This window comes from Balaenoptera borealis, assembly GCF_965194805.1.
Source record: "Balaenoptera borealis genome assembly, chromosome: 16".
NCBI lineage: Eukaryota > Metazoa > Chordata > Mammalia > Artiodactyla > Balaenopteridae > Balaenoptera > Balaenoptera borealis.
Window position 1 is genome coordinate 88,199,471 of NC_138872.1, and position 6,256 is coordinate 88,205,726.

The 6,256-nt window shown below is 64.6% G+C and overlaps 1 long non-coding RNA gene across 1 annotated transcript; it reads left to right on the plus strand.

Annotated features, from left to right (window-relative positions):
- The first annotated feature begins 204 nt into the window (after nt 1–204).
- Nucleotides 205–5,815, plus strand: LOC309613219. Its single transcript, XR_014235588.1, has 3 exons — nt 205–721; nt 4,714–5,017; nt 5,106–5,815. It is a non-coding gene; the product is annotated as an uncharacterized lncRNA (long non-coding RNA).
- Nucleotides 5,816–6,256: the final 441 nt, after the last annotated feature.

Sequence of the window (6,256 nt, forward strand, 5' to 3'; positions counted from 1 at the left end):
TGACTGCTTCAGCCAGAGCATCCAGGGCGGGGCCTCCCTGGAGCCCAATCAGGCCTCAGCGAGGGGCTGGCCCTTCCCCCCCTGGGTGGAGGTCCCGGATCGCCCAGAGCGAGGAGCGCGGAGGAGCCCGGCCCAGGCGGGCTGTGGGCTGTGAGGCATGCATCTGGGGCCTACCGGGGTAGGAGCAGTGGGGACCGGGCGGCAACAGCTGTGCTGGAGGCCTGGGAGGGTCGCTCCTGCCGTCCTCGGGGCATCAGTGTCCCCACCTGTGGTCACTGGGGTGGTGGCCGCCCGATGGGAGGGGCAGCTGGATTCTGGGGTGTTGGGGGGACTGGGATGAGGAGACCCCCCCGGCCGAGCAGGCGATGAGTCTGCTGCAGAGTGAGGCGCCCAGCCGGGCCCTCCGACTTCAGGTCCTCCCACTGGAGAGGGTCTCTGGGGACAAGGACATGATTCCCTGCCCCCCCCCCCCCCCCGTAGCACCGTGCTCGGCTGAGCAGACCCCGAGGGGACATTCCTGAGGTCCATTGCGTCCACTCTGAGAGCCCTCCTGCCTCATGCAGAGCTGGAGTCCTCTCTCAGGCCTCTAGCTTGCACGCGCCCACTGACAGGCACATCACTACCTTCCAGGCCATCCCTCGCTTGCCCAGGTCCACGACAGCTCCCGAGGGAAGCAGGCGGGACCTCATTGCCATTTGGGCAGGACACCAAAGTTGACAAGGTAAGTGGCCATTTTCTTGCACCTGCAGGTTTTACCCCAGTTCTGTTCTGGGGCTGCCCCCATCTTCCTTCCTTGTGCCAAGTAACCCCTGTCCTCCTTTACCCTCCAGTGCCAGGGCCCCGGGTCCCCTCACCATGTGCCTGCCTCTCCCTCCCTCCCCATCCTGCACTGCCCTCCCCCCCACTGTGGGACGGCTCCAGGCTGCCTCTGGGCTTGTGGGGTGGGCCCAGCACCTCTCAGGGGGCCCCACTAACAAGCCCCTTCTCCCCGCTGACATCCCTGCTGACGGCCTTCCTCTGGGTGTTGCCTCTAGAAACCAGGCGGCCTCGGCTGGCAGCCCGAGGGGCAGGACGCCGGCACGGGGGCCCAGCACCGCCGTCCGCCTCGAGCTGGGGCGGGCACAGCCGCCGGGCTCCCAGACAGACACGCACGTGCCCGTCTTGCCAATTAGGCCCCGAGGCGCCGCGAGATGGGCTTGTTAGCACAGCACAGGGGGAGCCGGCACACGGTACGGCTGGTCGATGGGGGATGCGCCGCCCGCCTGCATGGACGGCCCCCCACCTCGAGGATCGATGGTCCCCCCACCATGGGGCTGAGGCGACAGCGGAGGCTCCCTGAGGCTCGGGCCCAGCGGCAGGCAGCCTCCCAGCCCCCAGGTCGGCCCTAGCAGACAAGACGGGACCACGTCCCCGATTTACAGACACAGAGACCGAGGCACGGAGACCCTCCTTGGCTGCCCAGCCCCCTCAGTGAGGCCAGGGAGCACGTGTGGGCTCAGCCGGGGAAAGAGCCCTTCCTGCAGTGACGACGGGGCGGGGACACACTGCTGGCAGGAGTGGGTGGGCTCAGCCGGGGAAAGAGCCTTTCCTGCAGTGACGACGGGGCGGGGGGCACACTGCTGGCAGGAGTGGGTGGGGGAGGCTGGGGCGCCCAGGACGCTGGAAGGCAGGACCCCGACCCCCTGGGCACCTTGGACGAGTCTGCCGGCCCCTCCGGGCCTCTCGGCCGCTCCCTGCTGCCCACAGCCTGGATCCCGGGAGGCAGGGCCTCGGGTGATGGGCCCCTCTGCAGCCACCGTGGAGCACAGCTGGGGTTGACTCTGGCCAGCGTCCCCTGCACGGCCGCCACCGTCCCACAGACACCAGCGGCTGCTGCGGCGCCAGCCCTCCTCGCAGCAGCCGCGTCGTGGGACGAATCCCTCTGTTCCTTGCGGCCGACGCCCAGCGGCAGGCAAGGGGGGTGGGCGCCCAGCAGCGTGGGCTGCGTGTAGGGGCTCTGGGTGATGTGGGACCAGGGTCTGAGCCCCCTGAGCTTCGGGACGGCGGGGGGGAGAGCTGGGGCTCGTCTCAAGTTCGGGCTGTCGGGAGGGGCAGAGAGCCGGCTGTCTCCCCAGGACGGTGGGGCACAGGGTCAGCATCTTTAGGGGCTGGGACGGCGTGACTCCGTGGGGTCTCTCATGCCCACTCCCCCACTTCTCAGCACGGCTGCACGTGTGCCCACGTGTCCACATACATAGACACACGTGTGCTCAGACACAAACTGACCACCTCCCATCCTGAGAATTACCTGGGGGCCGCACACGCACACGCACACACATGGGTGTGCGCTCCACGCCCGGGCCTTCATGTGAACAAGCAGCCTCAGACGTGTGAACACACACGTGAACACTTGTGGGTCCGCGCACACACACACACGTGGGTGTGCGCTCCACGCCCGGGCCTTCATGTGAACGAGCAGCCTCAGACGTGTGAACACACACGTGAACATTTGTGGGTCCGTGCACACACGCACACGTGCAGCAGCGTTCACCCTCTCTCAGGCACCCCCAGACGCCCCCAGACCCTCAGCTCCCCGCACAGTGTGGACACAGACACAGAGACCACATGTCAGATACACACACGTGCCGTGAGGATGGCTCCCTGCGCACGCCCACGCCCAGGTGTGCATGTGAACACGTGTGCCCACGAGCACGTGCCAAGCACACCCCGGTGCTCTCTGACCCCCTCGCTCCCAGGCTGCCTGTCGAGCCCTGGACTTGTGTCTGGGGCACGTGCTGGTGTGCTGCCCACTCAGATGGCACTCAGGCCCACCTCTGGGACACCATCTGGGTCCCCCGTGAATCACGTCCTGTGACACAGGAGCAGGAGCTGCAGCTGTGGCCAGGAAGCTGGAGGGCGTGGCTCAGGCCCGTCGTGGGGACAGACCCTGCAGGCGGTGAACCCCGAGTCCCCCGGCGCAGCCAGCATCCGCTGGGCCGTCTCTGTGTGGAACCGACCTGCACCCCAAATCCTCCTGGGGCAGTGACCCCTTGGTAGCAGTGGGCACTCCTAGAACCCAAATCTTGGTTTCTAAGCCCCTTTCCCCACTAGAAGAAAAGGAGGCTTTTGAAGAAATCATGGTCCCAGAGCCGGGCAGGGAAGGAACAAGAGCAGCCAGAGTGTCCTGAGTCAGGAATAAATGGAAACCTTGATGACATGCAGGATATTTACAGCCTCCAATTCCCACCTCACAAAAACACATTAATTGCAGAGGGAAAAGGGTAACTTTAGAGCGGGGAACCCTGCAGACACTCCCTTCATCAAACGGTCAGATCAAACCAGGCCCCCCCTCCCCCCCACCCTGCACAGGACGCATTTCCAGGACCCGGTGTCACCTCTGTGGCATCTCCTCCGGCAGCGACTCCTACCAAGCAGGAAACCGGCTCTGAAGAAACAGCAGACAAACTCCAGGGCATGTGATTCCACAAAACGGCCTGCTGTCCTCAAGGATGTCAGTGTCGCGAGTCAAGGAAAGGTCACTCCAGACTGAAGGACATTACGTGGACGTGATGACCAAGGCCACCGCGGGAGTCTGAACTGGACCCTGTGCTGCGCGGGCGTCACCGGGACACCTTGGATCTGGGACGGGTCCGAGGAGTAGCGGGAGTCTGAACTGGACCCTGTGCTGCACGGGCGTCACCAGGACACCTTGGATCTGGGACGGGTCCGAGGAGTAGCGGGAGTCTGAACTGGACCCTGTGCTGCGCGGGCGTCACCGGGACACCTTGGATCTGGAACGGGTCCGAGGAGTAGGGGGAGTCTGAACTGGACCCTGTGCTGCGCGGGCGTCACCGGGACACCTTGGATCTGGAACGGGTCCGAGGAGTAGGGGGAGTCTGAACTGGACCCTGTGCTGCACGGGCGTCACCGGGACACCTTGGATCTGGGACGGGTCCGAGGAGTAGGGGGAGTCTGAACAGGACCCTGTGCTGCGCGGGCGTCACCGGGACACCTTGGATCTGGGATGGGTCCGAGGAGTAGCGGGAGTCTGAACTGGACCCTGTGCTGCGCGGGCGTCACCGGGACACCTTGGATCTGGAACGGGTCGGAGGAGTAGCGGGAGTCTGAACTGGACCCTGTGCTGCGCGGGCGTCACCCGGACACCTTGGATCTGGAACGGGTCCGAGGAGTAGGGGGAGTCTGAACTGGACCCTGTGCTGCGCGGGCGTCACCGGGACACCTTGGATCTGGAACGGGTCCGAGGAGTAGGGGGAGTTTGAACTGGACCCTGTGCTGCGCGGGCGTCACCGGGACACCTTGGATCTGGAACGGGTCCGAGGAGTAGGGGGAGTCTGAACTGGACCCTGTGCTGCGCGGGCGTCACCGGGACACCTTGGATCTGGGACGGGTCCGAGGAGTAGGGGGAGTCGTGTATCAGTGCTTCCGGTCGTCGGCTGCATAACAAACTACCCCAATCAGCAGTTCTGACAGTAACCATTTCACCATCTCTCCCTGGTTTGTGGGCAGGAATTCAGGCAGGGCTCGGCTGGGTGGCTCTTCTGTTCCACGTGTCATCACCTGAGGTCACTCAGCAGGTTTCAACTGCCCAGGACGGGGCTGGGGCTGGTCTGGGGGTGCCCTGGTGGGGACGGCTGGAAGGCAGGACGCAGGCGGGACAGTGGAGCTGAGCGCCCACCGCTGGCCTTTCCAGTAATCAGATTTCTTCCGTGGCAGCTCAGGGTCCCAAGAGGACGAAGAGGGAGAAGCTGCAAGCCTTCTCATGACCCCGTCTCAGGGGTCCAGATGTCACTTCCACCACGTACTATTGGTCAAGTAAGTCACCAGATTCAAGGGGAGGGGGTTTGACCACACGTCCCACAGGACCAGGCTCCAGCCTGGCGTTCACCGCCGGGCCAGCCCCACGCAGTCCGCCCGTCCATCCCGCCTGCCGTCCCATCCTGGTTTACATCATTGAGAGCAGACATGGTAACATTACCTGGAGCAGCACCATCCAAAGAAATAGAACACGACCACACAGGTATGTGATTCAGAATTTTCTAGAAGCCGCAGTGAAAAAAAGTCCAAAGAGGCCGGTGAAATTAACCTTAATGATATATTTTCTTTAGCCCAATAGATCCCAAACCTTACCTTCTCGACGTGTGGTGCACAGAAGCAGAATGGCTACTGGAATATTCCGCGGTCTTCTCTTCTGCACGCACGGCGCATCCCGGCTCAGACGCGCGCAGCGGCCGGCGGCCCCCATTTTGGGCAGCGCTGGCCTGAGGGCGACCAGAGCGCGGGCAGCCCCCGACCCCCGCCTTGCCCACCCCTGAGGGCCTGCGTGGTGGGTGCCTGGCGAGGCTCAGCCGAGGGCTGTGCTGTGTAAAGAGCCCCTAATCCTTAGGAAAATAGCAGACCCGGGTCCGCGAGTCAGCCTCGCAGACGCCCACTTAGCATGACGATCAGGAGTGAGCCCCTTCCCCGCCCTCCACCTCCGGTGGGGGAGGGCCTTCTCCCGGGTCCCTGGGCTCCCACTGCACAGACGCACGGGCCAGGCTGTGGGCAGCGGCCGGCAGGGCCCCTCCTGATGACGCCTTCCAGGCAGTGCCCAGGGCCCCCGTGCCTCCTGGCTTCGGAGCAGACGTCCAGTTTGAGGCAGAAGGGGTGGGAGGGAAGGACAACGCCCTCCACCCCCTTTTACAGGGGGAAGAACTGAGGGCCAGACGGGGCGTTTAGCTGCCCAGCGTCACCGGCCAGTGAGCAGAGATGCTGAGACCAGAACCCAGGGGTGGGTGGAACCCAGGGAGGGTGGGGGCTGGGTGAGGGTCAGGGAGGCCTCAGGGAACCCACCTGGCAGCAGTCCAGCCTGGGCCCCGCTCTGGCCCAGGTGGGAGATGATGGCGGGGCAGGTGCAGGCTGGAGGGGCCCCGGGCCAGCCTCCTGGGGAGGAGCCATGCCCCCACCATGGGGGTTCCAAGACAGACCCCAGCCCAGCCTCTGTGCATCCAGTGTTATTCCTGCAGATCCAGCAGGTGGCCGCGGTGGCAGGCTGGGGCGCCCGGACCCTCCCCCTCGCCCGGATCCTCCAAGGGACAACAGACAGACACACACGGGACGGGCGGGCCAACTAGGCCTTCCCCCCCGTCGTTCCCACAACCTCCGAGCTCTGGGTTTTGGTCTTTGCTCCAAAACCAATCAATTTCTCACCACCACTGCCTAACTGGCTTTCCTGATGTGGCGTCAGCATTAAAAATAAGCAGGTGTCCCCAGCAGGCCA